The sequence below is a fragment of the Protomyctophum bolini genome (assembly GCF_963924005.1).
Source record: "Protomyctophum bolini genome assembly, chromosome: 4".
Classification (NCBI taxonomy): Eukaryota; Metazoa; Chordata; class Actinopteri; order Myctophiformes; family Myctophidae; genus Protomyctophum; species Protomyctophum bolini.
Genome location: NC_137865.1, coordinates 9,107,921 through 9,119,511, shown reverse-complemented (window position 1 = coordinate 9,119,511; position 11,591 = coordinate 9,107,921). Strand labels below are relative to the sequence as shown.

The 11,591-nt window shown below is 43.4% G+C and overlaps 1 protein-coding gene across 1 annotated transcript in view; it reads left to right on the top strand.

The window, feature by feature from the left end:
- The first annotated feature begins 7,856 nt into the window (after window positions 1–7,856).
- The window catches only part of mical3a (microtubule associated monooxygenase, calponin and LIM domain containing 3a), a 92,598-nt gene continuing 88,863 nt past the window's right edge, over window positions 7,857–11,591 (top strand). The window contains exon 1 of the mRNA XM_080761063.1: window positions 7,857–7,995. The gene's annotated coding sequence lies outside the window, so the exon portion shown is untranslated. The remainder of the gene's footprint in view (window positions 7,996–11,591) is intronic.

Genomic DNA, 11,591 nt, shown 5'->3' with positions numbered 1-11,591 from the left:
CTAATTTGTGCAATTACATATCGTCACTGTGGGGCAGAAACCTTGTATCTGAGTTCTCTTATTTTAATTATTTTATTATTATTATATTAATCAAATCTATGAAAGATTCTGCAACAATTTTATACAATATTTAGTGGAGGGGTCCCTGCTTCATTTCTCTCAGCGAACGGGTGCTTGGCCTGAAAAACGTTAAAGACCCCTGTTTTAAAAGTTTAGTTCATGGCATTTACTGGTATGGTAACTGATATTACAATACAACATGACCAAATGGCAGCTTATTTCGTTCTTAAAAACTCACATGTGGGGCACGGTGGCACAGTTGGTAGTGCTGTCGCCTCACAGCTAGAAGGTCGTGGGTTCGATTCCCACTCGGGGCGCTGTGGGTGCTGGCGGCGTGTTTCCTCCTCTGCGTCATCAGTGCCCATACCCGAAGGTGGGGTTGGCGAAAGGGCCTTTCTGTGTGGAGTTTGCATGTTCTCCCCGTGTCCCTTAGGGTAGATACCCTCACAAAAACATGCTGTAATCCTGGTCTCTAAACTGCCTCCCCCTGGCCAGCTGGGGCGCCTGATGGAGGGGAAAGGAACTGGTTGGAATAACGTGTTCCTTCCACGTGCTATGTCCAACCAGGGAAACTCCCCCCTGTCAGGTGTAAAGGAGCAACTTGGACACTCAAGCATGAAGGAAGCATGAGTTAAGTCTGTTGCTCTCCCCAGGTTGGCGGAGGGTGTGTAGAGCCCAGGATCACATTAGATGATTGACACAGGGGTGAAAAATGGGTTACAAAATCGTGGGATAAAAAAATATATTTAAAAAAAATAAAAACTCACATGTGTATTTTACACTGTGTTTTCCAATAAATGGCCAGAAAGTTGACCCCTTTTAACTCTCGCTTCGTGTGAGACTATATTCATTACTCACGTAGAAGAAACTCTGACATGCAGTGTTTACTGGTTTTGTGAAGTTTCTCATTGTCTGGAATGAAGAGAGCACATGACATCACCATAAAATAAAACCCCACACAGCATGTGATATTTACCAGAAACACAAAGAGTGACAGATTGGACTGCATCAAATCCCGCATCAATGTTTCCAAACCTGGAGTCCAACCACAGATTGGCCTGGCCACCATATATATGTAAATCATCATGGCTGCATCACAGGAGACAAGTTGACAGAGAGCCACTATGTCCCACATGGGGCGTATTGTAATGAAGTGGTTCTCAAGCAGGATTATGTCAAGGACCCCCGTATTGATATGTATTTGGCCGCGGACCACTTCAGAAAACACTTTGTGCCAGGGACCCCGATCTGAAAAGATTTTCTGCCAGGGACTAATAATAATTGTTGTTTTCGTTCCAAAAATACAGCTACAACGTAATGTGAGCTTGTAGATATGCTATTTTCAAATTGCTCAAGTATAAAACAGTGTAGAAATGGTTAAACCGATGGATGCTGGATGCTGCTATAGTATAGTTTAGCTGGGGACTCTCTGGAACCCTGTCGAGGATCCCTTCGGTTCCTTGGACCGCACTTTGAGGACCCATGCTGCAATAAACCACTCGGGCGCTTTCCAAATCCTTTTGTTGCTTCAACAGAGAGCGCATTTTTCTCTCTTCCCAGTCGAACAGACTAAACTGCTCCCATGTTGCTCCTGACCTGGTTCCAGTTTGCAGCAGTCACAGATTCTGTGGCCGTGGGCCTGTAGAATATGTAGTATAACAGCATGGTGCTTATCATTATGCAATTATGGCACATTATGTTGTTCAGTAGCATGCCTCTGGTTTCGCTGCGTGGCTGTTGAAAATTCTCTTATCAGTGCGGACGAGAGGCACAATTAATGTTGTTCTAACATATCGCAAACAGACCTTCTATTGTGTGCTGCTGTGGTGGTGGTGGTAGTTAACCATGTTAACCCTGATGTACCTATTTTGGGCACGTCATTAGACATGCCGGATTGTGGCCCGCTGTGAGCTATTCCTATTCGAAACTGTGTTTTGCTGATGGAGTTTTTTGAGGTACTGTGTGTGTGTGTTTGTTTGTTTATGTGTGTGTGTGTGTGTGTGTGTGTGAGAGTGAGAGAGTGTGTGTGTGCGCATGTGTGTGTGTGTGTGTGTGTGTGTGTGTGTGTGTGTGTGTGTGTGTGTGTGTGTGTGTGTGAGAGAGAGTGAGAGAGTGAGTGTGTGCGCGTGTGTGTGTGTGCGTAGTGTGGCCCCCCTGGTGAGTGGACCTACGCCCTGGCCTGCACACACCTCCATGTCATAATAACTTGATCTGCATTTCCTCCCGTGGCACGCTATTTACTATTGACTTCATAGTTCATAGCTGCGTTACGCAAGGATTGTGTAACGGGGCTTTTCCTTCACGGGCAGTGTAGAATATCACACATAGCTGAGAGTAAATAGCAACTGCTACGCATCATCTGTCGGGCTTCTATGGTGCTATAAATATCCCCTGCCTGCCCTGTAGGCTGTGTGGGTAGGCCAGCAGGTCAAGCTGCCACATGCGATGGGGGGGGGGAGGCTATAGTGTGTCTTATAACTGCTGTGTTATTTCTGTATCCCGCTGCCCCTCTGGAAGCTTAGTGCCGGATCACATTTTTCCAGCGTGTAGCTGCATGGGCCGCAGCATCACAAGAGCACACAAGCATTAAAGCCGGATCGGAGCCCAGAATCTCACGTCAACAAGGCAGACATCCAGTCAGTCCCAGCCTGTCTGTACATCAGTAAATCTGCCCGTCTCTAAGCCAGTCAGTCAGTCAGCCAGTCAGTCGACTATATCTTCCATAGCGTCTATATTCTGGGACAAACATTCTGCAAAAAATAGCCTGACCACTGGGAGGACTTAAGTGGTTAATTCCTTCAGTCGGGCTTTACAGGGGCCAATTCAAGCCCTCCTAAAAAGACATCCATTGTGTCTGTCTGTGTGTGTGTGTGTGTGTGTCTGTTGGTGGTGTGTTCACAGGCAGCCTGAGTGAGAAAGAAACCCCTCCCTTTGTGGGCCTGTGTGACATCATCTCTGGGAGGATGCCCCCACCCCCCCTCCCCCCCACCTTCCCTGTGCCTGACCAATCAGCAGCCGGAGAGACCCGTCATGTGAGAATCCCCCCGGTTACCATGACAACGTGCATCAGTCCAGGCAGCATCTTGCTGTAGCGGAGAAAAGGGAGAGAAGCACGCGAGGAGGAGGAGGAGGAGGAGGAGGCGGCGGCGGAGGGGGGGAAAGGGAGGGAGTGACGAAGGAAGGAAGGAAGGAGAGAGAGAGAGAGAGAGAGAAAGAGAGCAAAAGCCAAAGCCGGAGTAACACCTTGGCTCTAACAGCAGCATAGTAAGTACCTTATACCTTGTTATTACCTTTTGTCAACAGCAAATAGAATGGAGATTTTATGCCAGACATTTGACACGCCTCGTCTTCGATAACGTGATGCGATGTGACAGATGATGTCTGTGAAATTTTCAGGGATGACATCATGCATACATGATGATGATGATTTCCTTTGTTATGTGTGGAATGTGTGTGTGCCGGTCCGTCCTCGTCTTTGTATAGGTGGAGGTGGACACAAGCTCTTCGTCTGAATGTGTTCAATTAGCGGCAGGTTCATAACATATAGGGTGGACTGCATGGAAACAACCTGACTGACTGGTGGTTGTGTGATCAACACTGAGTCGAGTGCACTGCGGGCAGTCTTGTCCCTAACTCATAATCTCCTCTCTCAGGTGTGGGTTTAGCCTAATGCTCTGAATTGAAGTCACCAAACGTGCTTAGTTATTCCCTTTGCGGTTTGTTTAATTAGTTAATTCCTACTAGGTCAATTGGTTTTCATTGGAGGCCCCATATGTGGAATGTAATTAGCCACTTAAACCCTTAATAGTTCGCTGACCGGGGCTCCCAAGGGGTTTGTACTTGGTCCCCTCCCTTTTTCTCTAGTCTCTTTGCCGAAAACAGATGATCTACAAGCTCACAACGTTGTAATGCTATGTGAGCTTATAGATCGGACTATCTGCGCCAAAAATGTTGTCCTGTTTTATAGCTGAATGGTCGCCTATTTTCGACGAATGTTAGCTTTTTTATGCTAAATGTTCTCCCAGTATGTGGTTGTCATGACGGAGAGTTAAGCGTTGGTTTGAGCCTCATATTGACATTGAACCATCATGCTGTGTTGTATTGATATTATGTGACACAACACCGCGTTCATGTTCAGTTACATAACAAAGCTATTTTCATCACCTCTTCGCAGCGTGCTCAATCCTCTTAATCCTCATAATAAGCATTACATAGAGGGAATAGTCATTTAGATGTAGGCAAATTATTATTAATTTCCTACACAGCACTGTCCTTTACATAAGGTGCACAGCACTTCGAGCCTGTTGGAGACATTTTCTTTTTCTTTTTTGCATAACAACGTTAACCCGGGTGTTCCTATTTTGGGCAAATTCTCAATAATGTCCTTTTTTCAATTAACATATATTTAAAAATATGTAAAATTGCGAGAAGTATATATGGCTCCAATCAAATGCTTAAATAAATGAGACAAATTTTGGTTAGTGTAACACTTCCCTATTGTGCCACTTTATGCTGCACGTTATTAATGTTGGAATACTGGAGATAATGGTACGGTGAAGACCAACTCCATCGTGCCAACTGGTTTTTGGAATTGCTTTGGAAAGCACTGTATTCATTTAATCAACTGCACAACTATTCCCTTTATTAGATGCATATTCAAAATGCCTACCCATCATTTCCTGTGGTTTGTTGGAAATAAAAGCTGCACAAAGGAGAATAACATTTCCCGTCAACCCCATGTTATATCGCCTATTCATCATGATAAACTGGGTGTTGGCTTGCAAATGCGATGCAACGATGATGAAGCAGTGGTCTTTGAAGTCAGGTATTTTGCGGGCCATGGCGGCCAGGTTACCTTTTTAGATGTCGACCCGAGTGATGTATAGCTTGTTGAACAAAGCCCAGGCTTTCATGAAACACTGGCAGCAGACAAAAACAGCACAGCTGCACTGTGGGCACTGCTACCAGCTGATCACATCAGCTGTGGGAAGAGAAGCTGTCTGGTAATCAGAAGGTCACCCGTTCGCCTCCCAGCCCGCACATGTCTATGTGTCAAAGTGTTCCTGAGCAAGGCACTTAACCCTTCACAACCCCCACACTCTAAGCAGTCATCAGCTGAGTGAAACATGAGAAAAAACAACACAAATAAACTGCAGCCCCTTAATACAAGTTTTTGTTTTCACTTACGTACATGTTTTTACACAAATGTATATATAAAGTCAGTAAAAATGCGAAGGAGAATGCCTAATAACCCTCCAGGGAATGCAGGTGGCATTCTCCGGGATTATTTGTACATTCATAGGATACAATTGCATCTATGTTGAATATACACAGCTATTACAATACAGATAAACATTGGAGCATAACACAATAGTAAAAGTCAAAGTCACAAAAAGTTAACCTTTGGATTAATATTGAATGGACCCAGGTTCATTTGACAGACCATATGGAAAGGGATTTTGGATAGTATAATATGGTGAATATGGCATAAGTGTTGTCCTTTCCTGGTTTTAATCAGCTACGTCCTATTTTATACTTTCAAAAAATGTATGTAAAATGTTTAAGGTCAGAGTCTGAAAAGCTCAGAAGTTTGATACTGTAGATCTGCTAGTTTAGCTATTTCCAATATTTGAACATTTTAATTGGTCAGAATTTCGATATTGAGCTATTTGGTCAAATAAATCATTGTGATATTTGATTTTCTCCATATCGGCCATCCCGAAGTTCAGGCAGTATCATCATGAGATGAGCTTGTATGGGTGTTGTTGAAAACAGCCACGTGGGCCGAGCCTATACAGTATCTGTCCTGTGGCAGGGGGTGACAGCCAAGACAGTGTCTGCCTCGCGGCCAGTGGGTGGAAAAACTACTCAATCTTTTTATTTAAGTAAACGTATCAATACTGCAATGTAGAAACACTCTGTTACAAGTAAAAGTCTGGTAATCAAAAATGTACTTGGTGTAAAAGTACACATTCAAATATTTTTAAAATAGCCACTCTACAAGCTTACAATGGGGACGCGTCTTGAGCTTGTAGATCTGCTATTTGCAGATATCTGCTATCTTCTATAGGCAGAATATAGGGCTGAAGTGGTTATTGTATTTGTAGGACATTTTTACAAAATAAATAGTAACTAAAGTTTTCAAATAATTGTAGTGTAGTAAAAAGTAAATATATTGCCACTGGCTCTGACATGTAGTGGTATAGAAGTAAAAGTACAGAGAATTGGAAATACTCCAGTAAAGTAAATGTACCTCAAAATTGTACTTATATTGCTTGAGTAAATGTACTTAGTTACTTTCCACTACTGCCTCGCAGCCACCATGGCAAGGGAGAGACACACTGTGACATACTGATAGTGGTGGAGGGGACTCACCTAACAAGCTCGCCTAGGACGCCTTGCCCATGAACACTCACTCCTGAACAGATAATAGACTATTTCTGACAAAAATATCCGCCACAATCTCAAGTAGACACATTTTGAAGCTGCTGTGTGTGTGTGTGTGTGTGTGTGTGTGTGTGTGTGTGTGTGTGTGTGTGTGTGTGTGTGTGTGTGTGTGTGTGTGTGTGTGTGTGTGTGTGTGGCGAGCTTGCGGTGCAGTCGTTAAAGCAATAGCATATTTGACACGCCGGTGACTTTGATAGCTGAGTGGATTATTATTAAAGGTCTGCATGTCATTGACCTTTTCCTCTTAACAAGCCCATGATACTGAGGATAAGCTTCAGGCCTGCTGTGAGTTATGTGGGTTTATGGTTTGTTGTGAGTATTAATTGCAGTCTCCTGTGTGATGGTGACTGTCTCAATAATGAATATGCTAAGGCCTATTTTAATGTTATTGTTCTGGCACAGTGTGGGACAGATTGGGGCCTGATTCAGTAAGAGCGTGTGCAGCAAGTAAGCCCCTTGTACCGTGGTACAGAAATTGACGATCTATAAGCTCACAATGTGTAGCATCGTGACACGTTGCCGGCTTGTAGACCTGCATTTTTGTTTTGTTATTGTAAAAATGTTTAGAATTTTTTAAAGGGAAAAATAAGGGGGATAGAAGAGAAATGCCCAGAATATGGCATAAATCAAATCTCACTACGGTTACCGTATACTCATGCTTCTCCTGCGACAAAAATGATTGTCCCATAATTATTAACCCCTGTTTCTGTATCTTCCACATATTTCCCAGAAAGTTTTCAACCACTCTAAAACCCTCAATTAACATAATATGTCTAGACATAGTTTGTTATAATAAAAAAAGGAAAACATACTACAATACATTTAAAAAATGGAATGCAATTCCCCTACTATGACAAATCACAGATATAGGAGGGAAGGGGAATTCCCTTCCCTCCTATAGTGTATTTATTTACTGCTATAGTGGTTTATGAATGATTGTCCTGTCCACAAACCTTTTACCCTGCCCTCCCAGTCCTCTCTCTGATGTTTTTTTCCCTGGAATCCTCCTGCAGCTACAGCGTCACCTCTCAGCAGACCAATAGGATTAAACTCTGTAAACACGCCGGCTCACAGCGAAGCACGGGCGGAGGGGTGTCTGTGTGTGGGACAGTCCACTTTAATCGCGCCGTTTTGCAAATGCGACACCGTTTTCTCCCAAATGAAACGCCTCGTCCATCGAAGTGTTAATCCAGCATTGCAATGACACGAACGCGGTGAGATTTACACGTTTAGGCGAAGTGCTTTGAGTTTATGTGCGGTGTTGAGCGCCCCTCCTCTAGTGCATAACGTGCGCTCGACCCCGCCGCCTCTGTCAGTTTCAAGTTGCGCCTTCTTTTCTCACACAGTGAATACATACTGGCAGGGCCTGCTCTGAACAGAACAACACACCGTGGAGTTTATTTATTTATGGACAAACTTGGCATTATGGGTTGACATGGATTAATTGTGGAAGTATATCAATGGATAATATTAACGCACGAATCAAAGGTAAGAAGGATTGATTGTCTTTGCTGTTGCGGGTCGCTTTGCAGTTGCAGAACACAACCGAACCGCGGTCCAACACTTGCCTTGGTGGAATGGATCGACGGTCGGTTACTTAACTCTGCACGTTTGGAATGTCACGCTTTGGTGGTTTTAATTTATCAGGCAACGCAAATGACCGATACAATCATAATCTGTTATCAGATTGTATATTTGCGTAATTTATAGATTGATAATGTGAGCGTTGCACTTGCTTTTGGTGTTAAAAATCAGTGCTCGTTATGTCAGCGGTCCCCGAGCTGCCAATGTATTCAGTCCATAGATCTGTGGGGACAGCCTTCGGAATGCTCGTTGTGTCTTGTGTGTTACTGTGCATGCCTGGTAAAAGCCTGGCTGCTGTTCCTAGCTGCTCAAGTCTTTCCTTGCTGTTATCTGTCATCTTGAATAAACTGCTGGTGGTTGATGGGCTGCTGCTGCGTGAAAGAAGAGACAAATACATATTTTCACCTTAAAACGTCAAACGAATCGGCTGCAGGCACTGTGTCAAGTAGGACAAGTTACATCCTTTACTGCAGTGGTTCTCTAACTTTGACATCTCAAGGACACTCCTTAACTCTGACAGTATTTAAATGGAACCAAATAAACCCACTGGGGTCCATTTGGCTCCGTTTGTATTTTGTATACTGTCAGAGTTACAGACTTGTAATTTAGAACCCCCTCAATGAACCCTGACCCCAATTTGAGAACCACTGCTTTACTGTAGCCCTGGGGACTTCTCAAGTCCTTAACGCTATGGGCCTGAGCTACTGTAAACCTATCCAGAAATTCTGGATAGGTTATACGTGTAATAAGGAAACAACATATTCTGGACCAGAATATGTTGTTTCCTTATTACACGCATGTTGACAGTTGAGTTGAAGCTCATTTTGCAGTAGTCTTCAATACAGTAGCTTACCTTACCTAATACTTACTGTAGATTATCTTGCTGGCGGTCTACCAACATGTTATTTTAATTTATTGTCACTAGATAGATTAAAACTCACTTGGTTACTTTGGTCTCGCATGGAGAGGAGAAATGGAGAGGTCGTTTGTTGTTGTACTTTGTGAGATACAATATATTGTGAGGCCTATTGATAAGCAGCCTACTCAATTGACATGTTTTTTGAGGGGCACTAGCCCCTCCTATGCCCAGCTTTGTGTGTACCAAATTTGAGATTATTTGATTGGCTGAGCACGGAATGTGATGTATGATGAGGTACCATGATAAGAGCGCCCCTCACTTCACACAAGTGATATCAGACACTAAATAATGTGTGGGGTCATTTTGGATATCATAATATATTGTAATATGGCCAAGTGTTTTCTTTTCCTGGTTTTAATTATCATATCTTATAGGCTACTTTAAGCTTATTTGTGAGATCCAGAAGCTTAGCTGTTTGTGACAGTTTGTGATTTGATGAGTCGTCATTGGTAAAAACATATTGTGATGTTTTAATTTAGTCTATTCATGTAGCTCACCTCAGTCTCTGCTGTCAGCAGAATGCTGTGTGCACTGTGCAGTAGAACACTTGTGCCACATGCAGCTGTCTACAGAATTGGTTCTCAAAGTGAGGTCCAGGAACCCCCAGAGGTCCTCGGGTGGGTTCCAGGGGATCTCCAGTAAATGGAAAATAAAATGGTGCATTTATATAGCACCTTTATCCAAAGCGCTTTACATAGATTGTGCATTACATTCACCCATTCTCACACACATTCATACACCGATGACGGAAGAAACCATGCAAGGCACCAACCAGCACATCAGGAGCAATTAGGGGTTCAGAGTCTTGCTCATGGACACTTCGACACTAACTCTGGGGGAGCCCGGGTTCGAACTGGCAACCTTACGGTTACCGGCATCCAGCCACTCTACCCCTGATCCACCGCCGCACAGTAAAAGTAGTTAATATAGCATTCTCATCACAATCATTTCCCTTGCTAAATTGATTTTTAATCTCAATGGGGCTATTACTGGTAAAAAAAAAAGGAGAAATTAACCATGTTTTTAACCACTTTATCCATTTATATGATGGCTACTTCGCCTCATGCGGTGGGTGAGCAACTCAATGCAAGTGGATGAGAGGAGAAATCCGGTGACCGTCGTCTATTATATTTATTACTCTAGTATTGTCCCATCCCTGGAACAGAACCTCTTCAGATGGAGGGCCGTGACACGAAAAAGTACGAGACCCAATGCAGTAGGACCGCATGCAGCTGTCTCTACAGAGCTTCTGTGGGGCAACAGAATTAGAACCGCTCGTTATGGTTCACAAGTGTAGAATGTCTATGTAGTTATTTAACTTCTGTGTCTTTTGTTCCTCACGTGTCTGTCAAAATGGACCCGTTGTCGTGGGGCCTCCGTTTATAGAAACATCTGCTTTTGTTCTCAGCGTTAACCCACTGGCGCTCAACGTTGGGTCTGGGGACCGACAACCGGTCCAAATGGACCCTTATACGGGTCTGTAACTCTTGAGAGCGTACAGATGGAACCACATGGTCCATTATTTGGTTCTATTTATAAACTCTTGGTCTTGGAGCTGATTAACACTGAGGATTTTGCTGTGTAGAATTGGGGTCCCAGGCGTCCTAGTGTGGGTCCTTGAAATTCAAAAGGTTGAGAGTCACTGCGCCAATTGACCGTCAACAGACTGGCCATATAACCCAGATTTAGCCACAATACCAACAGAGCAACAACAGTCAGACTAGAAAGGACTTAAATTGGGTCACGAGGGCTTGACCTGACAGCCACGTCCCTCCCTGGACTAAAAGACACACAGCTGTCTTTGTGGAATGACCTGCCTGCCATTGCTTGCACATTTTGTGATATTGGTTAGCTAAGCTTGATTGATTGCACCTCATCAGGCTCCTTTTCAACTGTGTTTGCTCCACGTTGTTTTGGGTACTTCTGTTGAGGTCACAGACGGTTGGTGACAGACACCCCCGGTCCAGTGTTTATTACAACTCAGGAAGTTTGACTCGGCAGAAGTGCATACTGTAGATTACAAGAAAATAAAACGGAAAAAGTCTGAGGGTCTGTTTGGAAGCCTCATTGATTGATTATTTGATAAATTAAAATACAATGGCCAGATAAGCATATCAGGATGTTTTTCAGTAAAGTCGGGTGACGATGACTTTCTTTAATGGGTCCTGTTAAGATCTGTACTACTGTAGCCAGTGAGCCTACAGTACCATACATGCTCACTATCCTATATGGACTAAATAGTGCAAGAACACTGTAGCTCCTACAACAAATGTGATGCGTGTCTTTGGTTTTATGACTTAGGAGCGACTGGAGAAGGAGAACATGGCCATTTTACAACGGCTTTATTTAGCTGTAAAGTAGCAGTAAAATAAATCTGTGATCTCCTCTATTTTGCAGTATTCTGTGAGCACAGGGGTCTCTGTGTGGAAGGACTAATGCAGGGTTGAACAATACTAATTAATTTGTACACATAATTATCTCAAACTGCAGTTACTGCACGTTATGGACGTATATAGTGGCCTATAATATTATTAACCACTTAAGTACTATATATATATATACCATGCCGTACATCAAATAG